The 23,976-nt window shown below is 37.3% G+C and overlaps 1 protein-coding gene across 5 annotated transcripts in view; it reads left to right on the plus strand.

Annotated features, from left to right (window-relative positions):
• LOC129731158 (uncharacterized) overlaps window positions 1–23,976 on the plus strand; it is a 511,313-nt gene that overhangs the window by 64,107 nt on the left and 423,230 nt on the right. For all 5 annotated transcript variants that reach the window (XM_055690957.1, XM_055690956.1, XM_055690959.1 and 2 more), the window contains exon 2: window positions 8,449–8,475. The gene's annotated coding sequence lies outside the window, so the exon portion shown is untranslated. The remainder of the gene's footprint in view (window positions 1–8,448; window positions 8,476–23,976) is intronic.

Genomic DNA, 23,976 nt, shown 5'->3' on the forward strand with positions numbered 1-23,976 from the left:
TCGAGTCGACTAGCGAAGGCCATTGATGAGGATTTCCCAAATATCAGACTAGCGATGAGGAACGAGTATACGATCGGAGGTTTTTTTACACAAACGAAAGATTGCATACCAAATGAATTGCGAAGCAACGTAATCTATCGGATTCCCTGTGCCGATTGCGATACTAGTTACGTTGGACTTACAACTACAACTCTGAAGAAGAGAGTCGGTCATCATAAGAGCGATGTGATGAAACTAAATGCTCTGACGAATGACGACAACAATATGGACGATAATAACAGCTATGAACTCGGACGACTAAAAGAGAAAACAGCTCTCTTGCATCATTCGGCCAACAACAAACATCGATTCGCAATAGAGAACACAGAGACTCTGGATTGCCATCGACGACGCTCAGCACTTGCCGTGCTTGAGGTTTGCCACATCATAAACACTGAGAGAGCGGTGAACAAACGGAGCGATTGTGACAGTCTTAGTACAACTTATGCGGGGATACTACACACACTAAGAAAAGCAAACATGAGACAGACATTAACACAATATCAGACAAATACCAACCCATTACAGCCCAATTGATTAAGAAAATAGAAAATGACCGATGACATAGCCAGCAGTAGTACCGGTAGCATAAAAGTATTTTTGACAAATAATGTGTGTTTGTTCTAACTGTAATTCGTGACTAATGACTATTTTTGCCTTTCTCCTAGAAAGGTACAGCAATCACTTGCAAAACCGAAAGTATAAAAGTGCTCCAAAGGGCCGAATGGCATATATCACTCGACTCAGCTCGACGAGCTGAGCATTTTCTGTATGTGTGTGTGAGTGTATGTGTGTGTGTGTGTGTGTGTGTGTATGTGCAGATTTTTATTCTCACTCACTTTTCTCAGAGATGGCTGGACCGATTTTCATGAAATTAATTGCAAATGAAAGGTCTCTTTGTCCCATAAGACCCTATCAAATTTCATTGTAATCGGATTTTTAGTTTGAAGGTTATGTTTCAAAATGTAAAAATCATGAAACATCATTATCTCAAAAATTACACAACCGATTTGAACAAAAATTATTTCAAATAAACGGGCTACCTGAAAAACCCTTAAATTTTGAATTCCATAAAGATTGAACTTGTGGTTTAAAAGTTATGACAAGAAACGTGTTTTGAAGACTACTTAATCTTACACATGTTTCTCAAAGATGGCTGAACCGATTTTCATAAAATCAGTGTCAAATGGAAGGTCTAGTTGCCCCATAAGACCCTATTGATTTGTTTTGCAATCGGACTATTACTTTGCCTGTTATGTTTAAAAATGTGAAATCCAGCTATGAAAAGGAACATATTCCAAAGACTACTTGAACTCACTCACTTTTCTCAGAGATAACTGACCCGATTTCCACAAAATTAGTGTCAATTGATAAGTCTAGCTGCCTCGTAACACCCTATTGAATTTTACTGTAATCGGACTGAAACTCCGTCTGTAAAGTACCAAAATGTGAAAATCACGAAACTTCATTATCTCAAAAACTACACAACCGATTTGATCAATATTAATATCAGATGAGCGGGCTAGTTAAGGGTTAACTGATGAATTATGATTGAACACGTGGTTTCAAAGTTTGGCTGCCCTATACGTTCCCATTAAATTTGATTATAATTGAACTTAAGCCACCGTTATGTATTGAATTGTTAATAAAACAATGAAAGTCTATTATTTCACATGACTTATTTGAACATAACTAGTGTCATACGAACGAGTCATCTCTCAAACTTACAAATAACAAATTTCATAACAATTTGATATGTGGCTCAAAAGTTATGGAAAGAAAAGAAATTCAAAGACTATTCAAAACTATACCTGCTTTGATTGATATATTTATGTGGCCTCAACATAATTTAAATGTGGTATTGTACTATTTGAACGTTCCAAAGTCATTGATTCCTTGCGATGCGTTCAAAGTCTGCAAATGCACGACGAATCGGCCATAGGATATGTTCAAAGTCAAAAGACAAGTCGTTTGGTTTATCGGTTTGATTGGTTTTATCGAAATGACAACATCCTCGACTTTTGACTTCTGTACATCGCCCTAATTCTGAATATATTCATATTGGGTGGTATTCGGTCATTTTCAGCAAATTTTCTGGCATCAATCTGACACCGGAAATACCCATATTGGGAGGTATTTAGTTATTTTGGTTGTTTTCCAGAAACTAACAGTGGTCGTCTTTAAATTCAAAATGGTGTCAAGGGTCAATGTTTGGTTTCTATGTATCATCTCGTTTACGGAAATATCCATGTTGAATATTATTTGGTCATTTTCGGCTGTTTCCTATAAGTTGCCATTTAGCGATTCAAAATGGTGACTGAGGTCAATTGTTAGCTCATTGCATCATTCTGGTTCCAGAGACACTCATATTGGATGGTATTTGGTTATTTTAGGCTGTTTTTCACAAACCGGAAGTCGCCATCTTGGATTTCAAAATGGTATTTAATATAATTTCTGGCCTCTGAGCGTCATTCTGGTTAAAAAAAAAACACCCATATTGGGTGTAATTTGATCATTTTCGATTTCAGCTGCTGTGTATCATTCTAGATCCGGAGATACTCATGTTAGACGGAAATCGGCCATTTTTGGCTGTTTTCCAGAAACCCCAAGTTGCCATCCTACAATTCATAATGGTGTCTGAAGTTGATTTGTGGCTCCAGTGCATCATTACGATTCCGAAAATACCCATATTGGGTAGTATTTGGTCGTTTGCCGCTGGTTTCCCGTAGCCGGAAGTCGCCATATTAGAATTCAAAATGGTATCTGTGGTCGAATTCAGCTCCTGTGTATCTTTCTTGTGGTCCCCGTGGTTCTGTGGTTAGCGATGTCAAGGATCTTTTTGAGCTGGAAATTTTCTCGACTCAGCACTGGGGCACGGTGTATCGTTGTACTCATCCTACACATGCAAAATGTGCCAAAAACAATATCCAAAATGTTGCCTGAGGTCGATTATGGAACATATTTGTTACCACTAAAAACATTCACCTGCCAAATATGGTTCCATTTAGTTGATTAATTCGCGAGATGTGCAGAAATTTGTGCAGAAACATGTGCTTTCATAAGAGGGAGGGGCGTCGAACCATTATGGACATATTTACTACCCTTTAAAACATCCACATGCCAAATTCGGTTTCATTTGCTTGGTTTGTTCTTGAGTTGTGCAGAAATGTATGTTTCATTTGTATTGGACCCCTTCTTTCCAGAGAGGGAGGGGTCTCAAACTATCATAGGAACCTTTATCGGGACCAAAAACCCCTACATACAAATTTTCACGTCGATCGGTTTGGTAGTTTTCGAGCCTATATGGATCAAACAGACAGACAGACCGGACTACATTTTTATATGTATAGATTACAACATCAATATTTTAGAACCTAAAGAGTGACATACATTTATTGGATTGAAGCGTTCATGTAAATCTATTTTTACAAAAAAAAGTTTGAATGAGAAAGGCTGGGTCTGACCGCTAGGTGAATTAATTTAGGTTTTTTAGATTAATTGATGCAAGAATATAATATTGTGACGATTGTGACTGTTAAAAATAGACCACCAGACAAAAAACGACATTTTCTGTAAGCCTGTGATTTTTATGTAATTATGCAAGTTTAACCAATTCGTTTTGTAGAACTCTTGATAAAGATGCAATAATGCATTGAAACGTTGGGCATTAAAAAATAAAACCGTTTTGATCGCTAAATGACTGTAAAGCCGAGAAAAAAAAACCCCTTGCGAACAATAATTCAGTCGAAAGCAAATCTTAAAAAAAATGTGTATTTCCATAATCGAGATGTTGTCCAGAAACTGGATAACGACCCCAGTCACCATTTTTGATTCCAAAAGGCGACTTCCGGTTTTTGGAAAACTTCAAAATGTGATCAAATACTAGGTAATATGAGTATTTTCGGAATCGGGATGATGCTCTGAGCATGAGCATGAGCATGAGCATGATTGACCGCCCGCGGTTGCTACTCCGTTATTGTCAGACCAGCTGTAATTACACAGAGAACCAATAGATGATGCTCGGGACCAACATGCATCCTCAATGTGTAAAAACTGGAGATCTTAATCTTTATGTAAGGCAATACAAGCGCCGGCCGCATCCGAATGCAGGTCAAAGAAGGAGTTTGTATGGGAATATGTTGACGTGATACTCGCTTAATTGGAAGCCGAGAACACCTCTGCACTTCCACGAGAAATCACTGGGATGTTGGAGAAAGGGCAGGGTATACAACAGGGTTCGTTTTGGTGAACGATTCACTGATTTCGAGTGTCGGGTTCTTTAGACCAAATGTCGCGCCGAGTCGAGTTCATTACATCTGCCACGAAATTCATAATGTGTTCCGAACTTTTTCAGTTTGATGAAATAACACCGCAATAATGAGCATACGCAAAGATACTGGACTTAATCGAACATCTCCTTGTAACGTGATCCTCTTTATACCGAAAACTGTTGCTCGTTGTTGATTTATCTATAGAATCTAAAGTGTAGATAATTCGACCTCATGGTATGTATCGACGCGGAGTCTTTTGGGGTTTGGTCAACCGGACATTTAGTTTTCTACCTTACAGATCGAGTAGCGACGTCTCTCGTATAGACTTCGTGGGTTCTAAAAGAAAAAACGCTACGATACCGCGAAAAAAACACACATGAAAAACCTGATGTCACGAATATTTGGTGAAAAAAAAAGGTGGCCAGAGTTAATTAAATGAAGAAAGTATAAATGAGCGGGACAAAGTTTGCCGGATAGCTAGCCTCTAGCTAGCTATTTACGATTTCAACACGACGTATCGATATGGAAGCTATCAATCTCGTGAATTCTATGCGCGCCGTACACACGGGTTACAACGAAACGTTATTTTCGCGTAGATTGATGAATGGATAATCCGACAGTTTTTCGTGTAGACAATAGGTTAGTTTGTCAATAGTTTGTTTCACTGTTAATCATAATCAATATTATCATTCACACTACGCCAACCGGCGTAAGGACAAATAAGAAGTAAAGACGCGATTATCGTTTTCGTAGACGCACGAGAGAATATTCCTATTTAATTTGAAACTTGGCAACACTCATGCATCCAAAGCTCGAAAAATATAAAAAAAGCATGTGAGCATAAGTAACAATACTACATTCATAATAAATTTGCAAAATGCCAATGTTGTCATTATTGGTTTTATGGTTTCGAACCCGTGTCATCTTTCGAAGCTAAAAAAAAATATTCAAAAGCTAAAGAAATCCAAAATAGAAATAAGAGAACGGAGTAACAAATCAAAACAATAGAGAAAATGCAATACAGTCATTAACAATTCTATAGTGAATATTTTCAACTAGTGTGCATACCGTATCAACAAAAGCTAAAGAAATCATAAAAAGGGTATAAAAAAGCCATCAAACCAGTCTTCAAAGAAAGTTCCGAATCTTACCCAAACCCAACCACAATTATGAAATAATGGATATTCGAAAAAAATATTCGAAGTTGAAAATATGGGTCAGCTTAGGCATAAGTCTCTCAATGCACTGCGTCTATCAAAACGCAGAATAGTTGATTCCAAAACGGCCCACTACTCTACACTGGGTTTATAAATATAGAATATACTTCAGTTTATTTGTTAAATACATATTTTCATACCGGTGGTAGCCCTCGAATTAAAATAAAATCAAAAGCTGTACAAAATGATACCGTAATGAACAAAATGTGCTTATTTATATAGTGAAAAATTATCATGTCAGGAAAAGTTAGGTTACGTCAATATCGTCGAAGTACACCAATCTATGAAACACTTATACAAAACAACTACCAAATCGCGTATCTGGTATCCCTGCAGTTGAGTGACTGTGGTTTTGAGAGAAATACATATTCATGTACCGGCCACACAATTACTCATTGGCGCATTATCGTGTACAATCAATCAGATGAACACAAAGTCTTTGTCTACAAAGCAACTTGATGTAGTGCAGTTCGAAAACCAACACATATGCAAAATCTGTCAAATGGAATTAAAAAAAACAGTATGTGGTGTAGTCCCGCTGTAGCCCGCTACATAAACGAATTTGACATAATAAAATCCCTCACTAAATGCAGCTTCTCCATTACAGAAACAAAATGGTTTGATTATGGAACTTGCTATACTCATCTTAACGATTGCAGACCACTATTTTTTTCCACTATCACCATTCACGAATCATTGCATCGCACCATGCCTAGTAAATATACACACGCACACAAATCGAATACGGCTACAGCAAATAATCGGGGCGTAGCGCCTCGCCAATTTTCCACAAAAAGCACGTTGCCGAATACTGTGTGGCATCACTAGAATCACTTTATTACACGATCATCGACATATCTTCCTGTAAACCTTTGCCCTTGAAGAAACTCATTGCAATTCAAGTTAATTTACAAAGGAGTTCACAACATTCATTTTTTTACACTACACTGACTTCATTGTACTACGTCGGCAAACAAGATTCCGTTGATTTTATTATATATCACGCCTTTTAAGAAATATTTAATGGAGCACACGCGATTAGTGAACTTTACTCCTAACGCCAGCCGCAAACTTTCCTGTTAACTTTTTCAATATTTCAATATTTATAATAACTGAACGCGGAAAAACGTGGACGCGAAAAAAAAGACGTCTGTTCTTTCGGAATCGGGATGATGCTCTGAGACCATTAAATGACCGCAGACGCTATTTTGAATCCCAAGATGTCGACTTCCGGTTTCTAGGAAACAACCCAGAATGGTCGAGTACCCCCCAATTTGTGTATATCTAAAGATCCAATGACACCCTCTCCTGGAAGGCCCATTTTTGGGATATATCACCAAAACACCCAAACATATCCCCAGAAAACCGAATTTCCGGAAGTTAGAAAATTATTTCGGGGTACCGCACTAACGCAGCTAAAAAGAATCAGTGCAAAACCAGCGAAAAACAATTAACTTTTTTAAGCATAGTCTAATAGATACACTGTTCATACAGTGCGAACTTTTGCCCCGCATGCTGGGTAAAAGTTCGCATCTGAGTATGCTACAAACAAAATTTGAAAAACTCTGGTAATACATTTTGAAGGTGAAAGGCTCATGTACCGCTTGGAATCAAAACCGAATTGTATGATAATTGTTTGCAATAGTTTTGTTGCAAAAACAATTAAGTGCGTACTTTTGCCCCTCACTACTCTAAGGCCTGCACCAACTTCCTGTCTCGCCGGAGGACCATCGTGTCAGCAGGACGTCGATCAGCCGCCCCTAACATGGAGAACAGACGCTGTTTTGAGCCGCACCATCTTGGTGCAGTATTATTTATTAGCAGTATTTTGTTAATTTGTTTAATGATTTCGTGAAACTTTAGTGTTTAATCCGTGCATTCTTCGTGAATATCGCCCTAATGAGATGAGTTATGGAACAAACACCCTATAAGTTCATATATTGTGGACAACTGCGATTCGTTCTTATGAGTGAAGGATTTAGATTTCAGAGTTTACAGTAAAATGGAAATTGTAATTGCTGGATGTTGTTGCAAGCATATTGCAATGCACTTAAAATGTCTTTTCTACGATAGTTCTTTCCGAGTCAAATTAAGGATCTTGATTTTTATGTGATAAAAATTAACACGCATGCATTAAAGTTCCCAGCAGCCTCATCGAAAGCCAACATGGAGGAAGTATTTTTTAAATTGCTCGAAGTTTATTACGAAACAGCTACATATCAGTCGCCCATTAGAGCAATGATACTGCAGATTCTGCCATCCAGAAACTATTTTACTGAAGCAAATGTCTTTATTTATATACCGACGAAGCAGCCGGGGGTTCAACTTTTCCGACACCGAGCGGTCCTGCCTGCCGGGGTCCACAAATAGGCGAATGGCCCCGGCTTCCACCAGCCAGCCAGTAGAAGAGCATGCTAAAACTATGAGCCATTTTACGACACTGTTTGCGTTAGTGTCTCTCTGTACGTCACATCATTCCATGAATATTTATCAGAAACTTTGCGGTCGACTACTGTCTAGCAGTATCGCATCGCGGAGTGGCTCCTTGCGGCGCGATCGCGGTCGTTTTCTGCGGCGACGACGCGGTTTTGGGAGTCTGTTAAACGGTACGGACGGTGTGTGCTGGAATTTGCAGTCATTCGAACAACGCTGCTCCAAAGGCGGCCTGTCCTACTTTCGGCTGTGTTGGAATTTACCGCGAGGTACGGTGGGAAACCCCAAAAAGAGGACAATTGTGTAGCCTGAAGCCTCAGCAGGGAATGATATATCTTTCGGTTCGGTGGGAGTGTCTGGGCTTTCCGTTGGTTGACCGAAACGACGGGTTCGCAGTTCGATTGTTTGTTTGTTAGGGTTGTGCTATGAATTGTACAATCAAACCAACAACAAAATCTAATATTATATTTTCTTGTTCTTATTTTCAGATTACGCTGTTCCACTCTCCAGAACCGGTAAGAGTTATACACCTATTTATTTATTAAATAGCTCCCTTAATACGAATTGAATACGAAAGCAACCGAATCAGAGTATCGATTTGTTAGCCTACGTGAGAGCAGCTGAGTTTGGAATTGCAAATTTCTCCATGACCTTTCAGCAATACCGCGTCAGTCTGCAGTGGTCGTAGACCGACCTCGGATCTCTAATCGCCTCCATGGTTAAACTCGATGACACAGCGCAAACACGAAAGAAACTGACTCTTGCCGGAGTGAACTCCGAGAGTGAAAATTCCGGTCGTGTACCGACTATAATGCGTCTAAAATGTAAACAACCCACCCGTCGCGAGACGGAGCATTAGGTTGCAAAACGGGACAAACTTTTTATCCTTCCCAAAGCCAAGCCAAGAATAGTTGATCCTTTAATCGTGCACTGTGCATGTAATCCAATCACGTCAGGCATTTTGCAGTAGGTGTATAGGATCCGGAGATTTTTTTTTCTTCCTTTCGATGTGCTGCGCTGGCACTGGGTTAGACAGCGACGAGATGTTTTCAAGCCAATGGCACATCTTACACTATTTGGGCCGTTGTGCACAGCGGGTGACTCCATACAAATGCTGGTCAAGGTAAAAGCTCTGAAACTATTTAGAATATTCACTAGTATTTCCAGCTCAGGCTTTAATAAACTTTAGTCTTAACTAAATAGGAACAGTTCAAGAAACAGTAAGCGAAAGAAAAGGGTAGAAAAAATAAAAAAGAGAAGGAATAGAAAAGAGTAGGAATAAAAAACATGGAAAAGGAGTGGAAAATAAAAAGAGATAGAGAGAGATAATTTCGAATGGAAGACTCCAGCAATGTTTAAAAAGTTGAATTTCCCAAGTCAAATTTCAGCAACCAATATGATTTTTGAGGAGCTCAGGAGCTTTCATTTGCTAAGGCGAATACAAAACTATGAAATTAAAAGCTTTTCTTTTAGGATATTTTTAAACCCATAAAAACATACTGGGCACTTTTCATAAAAAAATACTTATAACCAATGTACGGCCAACAAATCCTTACTGTGCAACAGAAGGCACTCCACAGTCCGTTGAGAATGGTCCATTTCTAGACTTTATTAACCGAAGGTGTGTTGAGTGCTTTCCAGGTTAGTGGGTATCGATTTCGCACGAAGTTCGTTCTGTCCGTTTCTCAATTACTTACAAAATGGTTCTGTCTTAGGATTCTAAACTAAAGTAAACGAGAACGGTCGCTTCTTGACAGGAAACTGTTAATTTTAGTGAAAATATAGATAACACAGGAGCTTATCCGAAGGCTCAAACCGGATTACCGGGGGTCCATCCGTTCCGTTGAGTTATTCTCCAGTATCGCATACAACTGCTGATTCAGCCGGCCGGCGAACGACGACGACAACGGTCACCATTGCCGTGAACCGTCGTCGTTGGCATTCCTTTATCCAATTTGGTCCGGCCGATTTCGGCCACTGATCCCGGTGTGGTGAAAGCCACAGCCGACGACGAACAAACGAATGACAAACGGCTGCGGGTGCGGATGTGGTATCGCCATTATACGGTCACAGCCAGCCAGAGCCCCACCGTCAGCGGAGCCATTTTGCTGAGAGTAGTGGGAGCGATTCAATGCACAACAAATGAACTCGGCTCGAGTACCCACGGGGCTGCAGTGTGCCATTGGATAGGAAATTCAATTTAACGTTGACGATGACACCGACGGAGATGTTCTACGGCTGGTGGCTATTCTGTACGCTGAAGTATCGATGGAGAGAAAGCGGAACTGTTATTTGAAATCGTATCCCTACTCACCGGCTTGACGTTCTTCGGCATTGATTTGAAAGATATCTTGAAGGGCTTTATTCATTTAACAGTTGATCGAATTCAATTTGCGATCTGGTACCGGTTACTTACTGCGAATGCTGTTGACAAAACTAGGTCACCTAAAGCCGAACGAAATTATAACCACCAATCAGCATTCATAATGATTGTGTTCCACTGCCGGTCAGAGGTAATTTCTACATGACGTTTGCTTCTGTGGCAAAATTATAGCCCTGTCGTATCACTCAGTAAATACAACCGAACCAAGAGCGCTTTCGTTTCACACCTACGCACGTACCGGAAGCGTCGCCGTTAATTATTATGCAGTCTATAAACATTACGACACACTATACCTTGAGGGCCCTTTCGAACCTCTCCACCTATTTGTGGATCAGGAAGGCCATCACACCTATTCCGTGACGAATCACTAGGTCGGAAAATTATGTCCCAGCCGACAATAACTGCAAAGCTGCAGAAGCAAAATGCAAAACAGTTGAGTGCAACTTTCGGCCAGTGCCGAGGATGGTAATAATTTGTGTGATTTACCTACACCACACTTAGGAATCACCGGTGTATGACAATATCTTTCTCGTTGGTTGCAGCAGTATGAGTAGGTCAATCTAATTACATGCCCTACACTGATTAGTCAATCGATGTTTTGCTTGCGGGAGTGTTCCGTTGCGTAAGGATGATTTATTCGAGGAGACCAGAAACACGATCTGATTTCACTAATTTATTTCAAACAATGTGATTGAATTATTAGTATATGTCAACCTTATAATAACCTTAGATATTGGAAATATAATTTGATTAGATCTGAATAAATTAATCGTTTGTACCAACATTGAAAATCACACTTAAAAAAACATCAATCATTAAATTCTAAAATTATTACGAATTCCAATAAAATACTTGAGAATCGAGTTGAAATGAAGTTATTATATGAAGAAGTGCTTTCGACATTAATATTAGATCTTATGTTTTTTGTAGCCACCTCCTACAAGGAAACAAAAGTTTTGAAAAATTTAATGTGAAATAATGAAATAGTCTCATGTAGTTGTAATTTAAAATCCAGTTATTGTGACCCGAATCCGAACCATTGAAACGCGTTCTTGGAATCGTTTAAAAGAATAACTTTCAAACTAATGAGAGAAAGATATCAGAAAGGAACATAGGAATAATAAATTGGGACAAAACAAAGGCAATGGAAAATAAAAAGAAGTACCATATAAGCAATTCCCGCTGAGACCGGCCCACTATTTACATGATGGTATTGAAAACGTTCAAGTAATGTTTTTTGGGAGCTCATGTTGAACAAGTAAAGAAACTGCTTTTGGTTGATCAAACCCCCCGTTAACTGGAAATCACCCTTCACCATCCACCTACCTGAAATTTTATTATTCCATTCGAAAGATCATGCTTTTTAACATAAAATATGTTAAAATCAGAGATGTATGTTGTCTTAAACAAAAATAATCATAAAATTACATGTTTTGGTACCGTTCGGTTTTTTGTTAAATCTTACCTCACTACCTGCTCTAACACATGATATTCTTCATAAAATCTTTCCAACCAACCAATAACTAAAAAGGAAAAATAAGGACTTTTTTGTGCATATATACACAGAGCCATATACATTTATGTTAGTGTGTAGAGTTTTGTTGGCATAATTTATTTTATTTCTTTTCAAGATTCTAGTAGATATTCGGTCTTTCCATTGCACAGTGGTCCACAAATGCAATCTAGCGGAACAAAATTAATAACTGCGGATCATGTTGGTTTTTTAAGATGGTGTTTCCGGAAATGTTTATTAGAATAATCAAGGAATATTTTTGTATGAAAATATTTGTACTAAACTAAACTAGTACTAAATTTTTATTTCTTATTTTCTAAATTTAGAAGGATGGTTTCTTCTTCAAAGTTTTTCGTTAGCCAATAATATGAAATTCTTTCAAAGTCACAACTATTCAAGAAGCTAGAGTGTATTATATACTGATTTTTTTGCACAAAATGGACAAAACCTTTTATTTTCATTTCATTTTATTTTTTTTTTCTAAGTGTACTAACAAAGCCTATGACTTTCTAATCATAAATCTTTTAATTTTTAAACTCTGCCGCAGAATTAGGATGGCTATGGCATGTACTTTTTAATATATTTAAAAGAAACGAAAATTTCGATGATTTTTGTAGAATTTTACAAAATTACTCACAGAGTTGAAGCTCCAAGGAGTGCCGGGCTAAAATTTTGTCCATATACACCTAGTTGAATATCCTTTCAGCCCTGAGAGTTTCAGGCTTAAGTGCGCTAATGCAGCTATAACGTTTGAAAAAAATCATCGAAATTTTAGTTTTTTTTTTTAATATTTAAAAAACTACAGGCCATAGCCATCCTATTTCTGCAGCAAAGTTCAAAATTTAATAGATTTATAAATAGAAACTCTAACAGTTCATAGGTACACTTGAAAAAAAAAAGAAATAAAAATAAAAGTTTTTTGTCCATTTGTCCATTTTGTCCAAAAAATCAATATCTCATACACTATGGCTTCTTGAATAGTTGTGACTTTGGAAGAGCTGCATATTATTAGCTAAAAAACAACTATGCAAAAGAAACCATTCTTCTAAATTGAAAAAATGAAAAAAATAATAAAAAAAATATTCCTTGATGATTCTCATGAACAATGCCGAAAACAATATCACAAAAAACTAACACAATCCGGAGTTATTACTGCACCACTGTGCATTGGGACCTAGAGAATATTCTTATACTTCTAGATAATGATTCCCTTGCGGTATGAAAAAATGAAGGGAGTGTGTCCCCTCGATTGACTTGACGTCCTCAATTCTTGGTTTTGGTTGGCCTGTAGCTACTTCAAATACCAGATCACTTAGGAGCTCGAATTACATAGTATTTGACTGATGTTCCAAGTGCCAATCAAAAAACGATTTAGCATCGGTGATCAGTTTGGCCCGAGCTGGCGACAAATTGTACGTATGTCATTTAGATTAAAAGTGTATATGATACAAAACAGTCAATGAACTCGATTTCATAAAATTAACACGATTTAATAAATTAATAAAGACTCTACTATTTCTTTCGGTTACTGTCATCGAATCACGATGAACATTTTCGCTGTCAAACAAGTTTGAATATTGGATTTTTTTTTCGTCGGTTCATTTAAAGAAATGGCGTGTGAAGATTGAAACTAATGCCATTTGCGAAAGGTAACAGCGTCACAATCGCCTAACGATTTTCAATTCATTATTCTTTTCCATCCCCTCTCTAATGACGGGTTGGTTAAAAATATTCTATATAATTTGTTACAGCATTTTTAGTGGGGTAAGATGTAACGAAAAACCGAACGGTCGACTCGAACATGTTTTGGTAATTTTACTATTATTTTTGTTTTAGACAACATACATCTCTCCTCTATTCAACATATTTTATGTAAAAAAGCATGATCTTTTGAAAGAAAATAATATGGCGGCCGAATCTAATATGGCGACCACCGAATTTGATATTTGCAAAAGAAGGCCCTATCTTTTCCCTTTCTAATGTAATGTTGGTTTAGGTAATTTCATAGAGAAATTCAAGAGTTAAAGTAATTTTGATGGGCCAAGTTGTAAATAAGAATATGGGAAAATCCACTTTTTCAATACTTATTCTCTAGAGATGTCAAGCTGGCTCTTAAAAAAATATCAATAAAAAAAACTCTTCTGAAGACCATAAGGCGCTACGATGCTTGTAGAAACAGCTATTTACCCCAAACTGATTGGATGTCTGACGGACGGCTCACCATTGAAATTTCCAGCAACACTGCTACAGCATGCTGCTACTGCAAACTTGCTTAAGTAAGAAAAATAATTTCGCGTGGAATTAATTTTCAAAGTGTGATTTTGCTCATAGTATCTTCGGGGAAGCTTCCAAGATAAATTTTACACGATATCATTTCTTATCAGATGATTGAATTTGCAACAACGGCATGCTGCAGCAGTATTGCTAGTAAAATTCAATGGTGAGCCGTTCGTCAGATATTCAATCAGTCTGGGGTGAATATCTTTTTTCACAAGCAAGGTAGCGCCTTGCGGTCTTCAGAAGAGCTTTCCCAAGAAAATTTCCTATAAATGTCATGTATTGATATATTTTTAGGAGCCAACTGGACATCTCTATAGAAAAAGCTTTGAAAAAGTGGTTTTTCCAATATAAAATCGTATTGAAGCTTTGAAAATCCGGCGAAAATCGGGCGATTCATCGATCGATTTGAAAAGTTACACAGTTGTTGTAGGACTCATAAGGAACACGAAAAGTGCATGGGAGCGAAAAAATAACACCATCGATTTTTTCCCATATAAACGTGTCGCAGTCTATTGCTCATATATGAATTTCGCAGAAAATGGAAACAGAAGTAATAAAACAAAAATGGGGAAGGTGTGTGAGAAATGGAATCAGAGTAAACAGACAATGACAGAGAAAAAGAAGACTTGAAAAAATTAAATAGATAAAAAAAATAAACGATTGGTAATTAGAAAGTGAAACGGAAACATGATAGGAAAACATAGAAGAGATGAAGGAAATATAAATGACGAAAGACGAAGACGAAACGAAACAAAAAAAGGAACATGGATAAGGTAAATAAGAAAAGTGAACGAATGCAGGAAATGGGCAAGGCTAATAAAAAAGTATCTCGAAATTGCAAAGGAGGAAAGTAGACAATGAGAATACGAATGGAAAATAGCAATAAAAACTAGAAAAGGGAATGAAAGTAGAAAAATAGAGCACAATTAGAATATATAAAAAGAAGATAGAAAAGTAAATTACATTTTAAAATGGAATGGAAAAGGAAATGATACTGGAAGGAAGAAATGAAATTTAATATAGAAACGGGAAATGAATAGAATAGAATATAGAAACGGGAAAAGAGATAGAAAAGCAACTGGCTTAGAAAAAACGGGCTACGGAAATGGAGAAAAGAAGCCAGGGAGAAGATGAAATAGAAAAAGAAAAACAAAGAGGAAACCAAAATGATAGGAAAAGGAAAATAGAAAGAGGAAAAACAAAATGTACAAGAGAATGAGAGAGAGAAAAAAACGGGAAATAAAGTCAAAAGAAAATCGAAGTGTTAACTATTAGAAAAAATTAAAGAGAAAAAATGAGAAAAAGGAAACGATAAAATAAAGGAGAAATAGATGAGAATGTGAAATATAGTAATGGAAATGAAGAAATGGACGAAAATAAGAAAAACGAAATGAGAAAGAAAAATGGAATATTGATATGAAAGTGGGAAAGAGGAACGGAAAAGGGAATATATGATGAAGTGGAATAGACAGGATGAGTAAATGAGAAAAAAAGGAAAACCAAAATCAGGTAAGGAAAAGGGATCAAAGGGAAGGTACAACGAGAAATGATAATCGGAAAGTGAAAAAAAAAAAAATGTGGAGAAACAGAAAATGATCAGAACAAATGAGAATAGGAGCATACAACGTGATATGAAAATTCGAAAATGACACAAAAAAAATTGAAAATATTTAAGTGAAAACGAAAAAAAGGGCAAAAAGGAGAGAAGGATAAGAAAAGGTGCATAAGAGGAAAAAGAAAACGAAAAATGGAAAAGGGAAAGCGAAATTAAAAGTGAAATGAGAAAAGCAAACAAAAAAAACTAGAAAAGAGAAATATAGAAAATGGTTACTCCCCCATTTTAAGAAAATTGGAAATTTAAATAAAAATTGATTTTTACAATGAAATGACAAAATAAAATGACAAAGAAAACGAGAAAGAAAGTTAAACAGAGAAAAAGGAAATGTGAAACGAAAATTAAAAACTAGATATGAAAAGCAAATGGAAATGAAAAAAAAACATGTAAAGGGGCATGAGAACACACTTCCCTGGTAAAAGAAATGGAAGAACAACTTAAAGAGGGACACGAAAAAGGGAAATGGAAAATAAAAATAAAAAAGAATAGAGACAAATCAAAATAAAAAGCAAAAAGAGATTGGGAAACATAAAGGAGACATGGAAAAATGAAACGGGAAAATGAAAAACAAAACGTTAAGTAAAATATTGGAATGGGGCCGGAAAAAAATAAAAAAGAGAAGTGAAACAAGGACAAGAAATTGGGGATGAAAGATGCAAAGGAAATTGCAAAAAGAAAGTGAAAAAGGATAGGTGATACGGATTTTTTTTCCTGTAGGAGCCTATGACCACTGCTACCATTAGTTAGCTAAAATTGTTTAGATGACACGGATATGAGAAAGATATATGAGGGGTAGGGAAGTGAAAATGGGAAAGGAATCGGACAATGTAAAAGAAATCTTGCAAATGGAATTCGAAATGAGTAACGAGGAATGGATGTATGAATAAAACGAAAAAGAAAAATGATAGAGGGAAATGTTAAGAGAAACGAGAAAGCAAATTATGAAAATAAAAAGAAAATGTTCGAAAGAATAACTGGAAAGGACAACGAGATGGTATCCCGGGGGATCCAAGTTAAATAGAATTGTGGAAGAGGAAGGAAAGAAAAATAAAAATTTAAAAGGAAAATTGCTAACAAGAAATCAGTAACTAATGAGGAAAATTTTTCGAACTAAATTCCTATTTTTAACAACGGCTTTTAACTGTTAACACACAAGCTCATTAAGCAGACAATATGTGCAATGGGGAAAGCGAAAAATATACCGCATCCCGACGGGACTTGAACCCGCAATCTCCCTGTCTCTGGCATGGTGTTTTGACCAATTAAACTACGTCAACTTGTGTGTTAACGGGTAAAAGCCGTTGTCAAAAATAGAAATTTAGTTCGAAAAATTTAGCCCTATTTCGTCCTTCTGTTGTTGTGTCGCACTTCCAAGCACGACTCAGACTGACTTTGGTCTTGACCACATTGGTCTATAAGAGTTATCAGCATCAGCTAACACTTCTGTGTGTAATGAGACATTCCTTTTAGTCTATAAATAACGCTTGCACAGCAGTTTGTGTAGTTCGGGATGAGCAATAGAATAAGTCGACAGTGGAATGTGATACGATATAGATTGTGGAACTGTACCACCGTCCCCCGTAGTTTAATTAATCAAAACACCATGCCGGAGACAGGGAGATTGCGGGTTCAAGTCCCGTCGGGATGCGATATATTTTTCCAAATCTGTATCATATTTCCATTTCGCTTATTTTTCGTTTTCCCTACTGCACATACTGTCTGCTTAATGAAATGAGAGAAATGAATAAACAAAAAAAACAAAAACAAAAAGAAATACAAAAGTACACAAAGGCAAAATAATTATTATTACAAATTGGAAAGGCCTTGTCAACCCAATATCATTTTTGGATATTGAACCTGAAGTTCCCTGACCTGATCCAGCTTGTTCATATGTTTCAAAGAAATATGTAGACAAGTAAGAGGAAAATGGCAATGGGGAAAGCAAATGGAAAAAAATGAAAAAAAAATTAAATGAGAAAGAGAAATGTGAAATGTGAAATGGGAAATAAATATGAAAGTGGAAGAGTGAATTGGTGATAAAAAAAAAACGAGAAACAATTGGAGAAAGAAAATGAAAAAAGAAAACGCAAAAGGAATATGTGACACGGACATGAGAAAAATAAGGAAGGAAAATAGAAAAGGAAATAGGAAGTGAGAAGTGTATTGGAACAGAAAATGGAAATGCAGAGGGTAGGAAAATAAAAAAATCAAAAAAAAAGAGATGAATAGGAAAAGGACATTTAAAAAAAAGGGAAATGAAATCGATAAAGGCAGTGAGGAAAAGAATTAGGAGAGAAAAACGCGAGAGGAAAATGTAAAGAAAAAGGAGAAAGGAAAATGTGAAAAAGACCTGGAAAAAAAAGGGGGAGGCGACAGAGCAAAGAGAGACGTTTAAACGTGATAGAGAAGGAAAACAGGAAAATTAAATCTGAAATGGTAATGCGAAAGAGGAAGTGAAAAGACTATGCAAAAGGGGAAGGAAAAAGAAAAAATGAAGAGAAACGGTAAAGCAGAAATGGAAAAGAAAGATTCGAAACAAGACAAGTAACAAAAAAAAAAAGAGATTGGTAAATAAGTAGCAAAAATGTGAAGCAAGACTGAAAAAAGAAGATACACTAAGGTCTGTTTTTCACGCGGGGATGCGTTCTAAATTCGTATGGGACCGCGTAAAAAAACTTTTTTTAGTTGAAAATGTAATGAAGCTAACCATCCTTAAATGTTTAAACCTCTTACTCTTGGTCTGAAACGGGAAACTTGATTAAATGAGATCGATACCCTGAGTAATTCAGGAAAACAACAGGCGTGAAAAAAACACGTAAAAAAAGATCTTACTCTATACGGAAAGGGTTTCGTTCACAAACTACGAAAGACATAAATGAGGGGAAAGGGATTGAGTTTACATTACACATTTTTAAAATGACAACAGAACGTGAAAACACTAACGTGAAAGATAAATTGGAAAGGAAAGACGAAAATGACAATAAGAAAAAGAAATTGAAATAGAAACGAAGAGAGAGTGAATACAATAAAAATAGAAAACAGTATAGAAATGTAATAGGAGAATAAGTTTTAGAAACAAATGAAAAAAAATGTTGAAGGAAGAAGAAAACAATAGAAAAACAACGCGAAAAAATGAAAAGGAAACAGGTAAGAAAGAGGGAAACAAAAATGGAAAAAGTAATGGAAAAAAAATGAAAAAAGGGAGAATGCGGGTTCAAGTCCCAGCGATATATATTTTCAAATCTGTATCATATTTCCAGTTCGCTTATTTTTCGTTTCCCCAGCTGCACACACAGTCTGCCTTTAATGAAAAAAGGAAATTAAAGAGAAAAATTAGAAGTTGATAGTAAAATGGAGAAGCGAAATATTACTCGGATATGCGATAGAAAAATGGGAAAGGACAATGGAATGAAAAAGAGAAGAAAAAATTGGCAAGAAAGAGAGTGACCGGTGACAAAAGCAGATAAAAAAGGTATTTTTTTATTTATTCATTTATTTATTCATTTATAAGTTTATTTATCCATCTAACATAAAGTCTCAATGAATATGAATAATATCACTATCGTCAACGTCATAATGTAAAACAAGCAGATTTTGCTACTCGACTAGGAAAACAACTGAAAGTGAATGCACGTATCATCGAAGACATAGGGGCATTAAATCCAAACACTGTGCGATGAAACCATGTTTGGAGAAGAGTGGAAGTCCTTAAAGCACGCGATGGAACACGAAAATCAAGTAAAGATAGTAGTTTGGGACAGTCTACTTAATTGTTCAGGAGCTTAGCGACAAATGTTGCCTGCTGAATCTTCCGTCGTCGAGCTAGGGTGTCAAGATAGATTAACTTGCACTGATCACCGTATGCAGGCAAATTCTGTGGGTCACACCAACGCAGATTTCTCAAAGCAATTCGGACAAATCTCTTTTGCACTCTTTCAATTCGTAAACTCCAGGTCAGTTGATGTGGAAGCCAAACTAGTGAAGCATTCTCTAAGATAGGTCACACTAAAGAGCAATCGGAGCTTTCAAGCAATACGGATCACTAAAATCTTTGGCTATTTTGGTTATAAACCCCAGCTGACGATTAGCCTTACCAATGACGGCCGATCGAAGACTAGCAAAAGAGAGTTTCCTATCCATTGTCACACCCAAGTCATTCATCTCTTCAATCCTGTTGAGCACGACTCCATCGATGTGGTAGTTGAACATTATAGGTTGCGAGTTCCGATGAAATGTCATTACAGAGCATTTAGGGATACTGACAATCAGCTTATTACGATGGCACCATTCTACAAACACATCCAGTAACTACTGCAAACGGTGACAATCTTCTATGCATTTCACGGCGAAATATAGTTTTAGGTCATCCCCATATATAAGCTTACATCCATCACCAAGCAAAATACTATTATAGTTTAAAAATATTGTAAAAAGCAGTGGTCCCAAGTTACTTCCTTGAGGTACATTACTCAAGTTAACGAACGGAGTTGAGCTGCACGCTCCCAATTTCACCCGAAGTGATCGATCACACAGGTATGAAGTAAGCTATGCAACTAAGCTGTCAGAGGCATCAAGCAGGTTAATTTTGCGCAATAGTATACGATGGTCAATTCTGTCAAATGCGGCTTTCAAATCCGTATAAACCTCGTCCACTAGGCATTTTGCTTCCAATTGTGTTAAACAGGTATGCGTAAGTTCCAATAAATTCGTGGTAACCGATCGTCCAGGTATAAAACCATGCAGATCTATAGAGATATACCGCTTCACTCCAGCTAGAAGACTTCGATTTACAATAATTTCAAATAATTTCGATGCTGCCGAGAGATTTGTTACTCCACGGATACTACTTTTATCTCCATTTTTGAACACTGGTACCAGAAATGATTGTTTCCATATTTTCGGGAATTTACGCTGTTCGAATGAACTTTTAAAAATTAAGCAGAGTGAGGAAACTAATGCGACAATACATCGACGGAACACAACGGCTGGAATCCCATCCGGTCCACGAGAAAACAGAATTTCTGAGCTTATTGGTCTCAGCAATAATCATCGATTGCGTGATCTCGAACGTGTCTGAGTTGATAATATCAGCAGGAAATTTGGTTGAACTTTTAACACATACGATTTGTACAAGCTCCTGTTCAATTTCCGATAAGCATCGCAAGAAGAACGAAAAGCATTTTGCGATTCAGATGAGCGGTATCGTCGGAGTCGTCGCTGATTGGTATTATGCATTCGTGTTGAAGAGAAACGGTAAAAAGAAAAAGAATATGACATGGTGAAGTACAACTAGATAGCGAGAAACATGAAAAAAGATAACAAAAAGGGTACGGAAAAATAGGGGAAATGAGACAAAGTATGAGAAAGGGTGATGAACAAATAAAACTGAAATTGGAACTGAAAAAGGAGGGAAAATGGAATAGGCAAAACTATGGAAAAATAGATGGGAAACGAAAATGAAAAGAGCTGGAAAAGTAAAATTGGAATGTTAGATGGGAAAAATTGGGAATAGAAATAAAAAGCAAAATGGAATAGCGATATGAATTCGTCAATGAGAAAGGGGTAAGAGGTAAAAGCTAATAAGCTAGAGAAGGTTAATGGAATAGAAACGAGAAAAATAAGTGAGAAAGTGAGAAGGCAATGAAAAAGAAAATATAGAAATGGGAGGGTAAAATTGGAAACATTTATAGGAAAGGTAAGGGCAAGTTTCAACTGGAAATAGAAGAGCAAAACAAAAGAGAAACCAGAGAAAATCAAAAGTAAAGTTGAAATAGATAAAGGAAATCCATAGAAAAATAATTGAGGATAACAGGACTCAAGTATAGGCAAAATAGGAAAGAAAAATAATATTGAGCTCTAAAGTAGTGAAATGAAATGGAAGTAAAATCAGATATACAATAAAAGAAGAAAGTGGGCAATTTAAAAATGAAATGACATCTGGTATGCGTATTTCCGTCAACATTTTTTTATTTTTCATTAAGACTTATCTTTGTCAGATGAATGTAATTGTATGAAAAAATAATATAAAAAAAATAAAATTCCTACATATTCAACAAGGAAAGAATAAGTAACTGCAAGGTTACTGAGTCTACTTTAGCACTACTTGAGGTCGTGGGTTCTAATCCTAGTACAATCAAGTTATTCGATGTCTTCCTGCTCTTTGATTCCTACAATACTGAATTTCTCTTGATAAATATTTTTCCAAAAAAGTTTTTCTGATCCCCAACAGATGAGAGAGATTTCATATACTAGCCAGTTTATAAACATGAAACATGCTGAAGAACAATATTAACACTGAATACAGAATCAACATTCTGATGAAAAGCAAAAGCAATTGCTCACTTGAGGAACATCCTGTCTGCTGCTGCTAAACGGCATATTTTTAACGATTGTTCCGAAATGTATAAGCGATGCATGCGAGATAAGAAATAATCATCAAGTTTATTATCAGTTAAAGAAATACTGCAAATTCTGTTGTTTATGTCCTATATTGACGCTCAGGAGTAATCAGCCAACCTGCAACGATATCCCGTGCCTTCCTATTCATCCCAAATCCAAAAAGTCTAATCAGGTCTCGTACAGAAATTTTCATCCTTGAATAGAATTCTAGCCACGGCATTCACAGTTCGTACGTGTTTTCCGGTAAGGCGCAAAAAGGACCAAATTTGGTCACTCGTAGCCACCTAGGATGAACCATTTTCTATTGCAAAACTGGAAACTTATAATCCAGTTGTACATGGGTACCGAAAAGCCATCGCCCATCGCCATCGTTCAAAGCGGCTAGACCTTGGGTTTCGGGTTTCTAATTTTCAATCACGCCGACAAAAACATGCGAAAGACGGCAGCAGAATTCCGATTGAGTCTGCAGCAGTTCCGCATCCGGGGCACTTCCGCCTACTTGCACGTACAGTCCTTGCCGATTGAATGGTAGCATAAAACTTGCCGTCGACGCGAGGAAATCAAAGCACATATCTTCAAGGTCACACAGCCGGAATCCTAAATTGGATTATCAATTTTTGTCCCGAATCGTGCCGCCGCCGTCGTGCTTCGCGATACTGTGAAATCTCCAGAGTGCAAGGATGCTGCACTGCGATGCTGCAGCACGGGAACTTTCGAGATTTGCTAACCTGATTAGCTAAGGTAAAATTGAAAAAGACGATAATTTCAGTCGGAAAATACGCAGCATTTGTGCAGCGGAACGATTTAGACACTTTTTTGCACCGTTTGCCGGGAGAGAGGAAAAAATTGAAGAAATTCAATTTAACTTAAAACTATAATGAAACTTTCTCTGTCGCCAACTGGGACTTTGATATATTATTTTGCATTCGAGATGTTCATAGTGATGTTGCAATTTTCGGCCCAAAGTTGCGTTTTAGGTTATACGATTGATTGTGATGAAACGTTGCTAAGTAATTATCGGCTTAGCAGTACAAAATCACTCAACTGTCTAATTGTTTGCTCGCGCCGACGCTTGGCTGAGTGCGTTAATTGCACGGGAAGGAACATAAAAAAACTTTCCCACTTCAAATTGCGTATGATCAAATTTATGTCCCTCGGCGGAGATAACTCGATTAACTCCTACCACTAGAAATAATCGTGAATTAAACGCAATCTCGTTTCGAGCAACTACTCCGCCTGCGGAGCTGCGGAATGCCACCCACGGGAGGCGAAGCTGTTAATTTGTTAAGGGGGTTTCGCACCAGTAGTAGCAAATTTCACACCGCACTGACTTGCTTGTACCTTTGCGCGAGGAAATCTATTTTTCACCAGCAACCGTGTTCGTCTTTTTTTTTCTGCTCCCTCTTCTCAAAGAGTAGACGCGCGTCCCGTCTTGGTGCGAGGGTAAAAAAACCCCTAAGTAAGACATTAATTTTCTTCTCTCGCCTGCAGCTAAAGTTTTATGGCCGTCCAGTGGCGACCGAGTGGGGCAATGGTTTTCATTTGCCACCCGTTTCGCACCGTCGTAGACGTCGGTTGGTCGGCTCGCGAGAGGTTGTAGTCTTTCATAATCTTGAACTTGCTCCTGCCTGTCCGTTTGATGCTGCCACCAGCAGGTTCTGCCCTGTGGTGTCTTACGAGAAAATGAATATGCACCGAAGTTTCCTGTGAGAGCACTTACTTTGCTTTGATGGCCACCCGGTGCTGTGGCTTGGCTGGACTGATTTACGGCCGTATGGGTCAACGTCATAGTTAACCCAGTCAACTTGGTTTCGTAAAGGAGCAGG

Source organism: Wyeomyia smithii, chromosome 3 (assembly GCF_029784165.1).
Source record: "Wyeomyia smithii strain HCP4-BCI-WySm-NY-G18 chromosome 3, ASM2978416v1, whole genome shotgun sequence".
Classification (NCBI taxonomy): Eukaryota; Metazoa; Arthropoda; class Insecta; order Diptera; family Culicidae; genus Wyeomyia; species Wyeomyia smithii.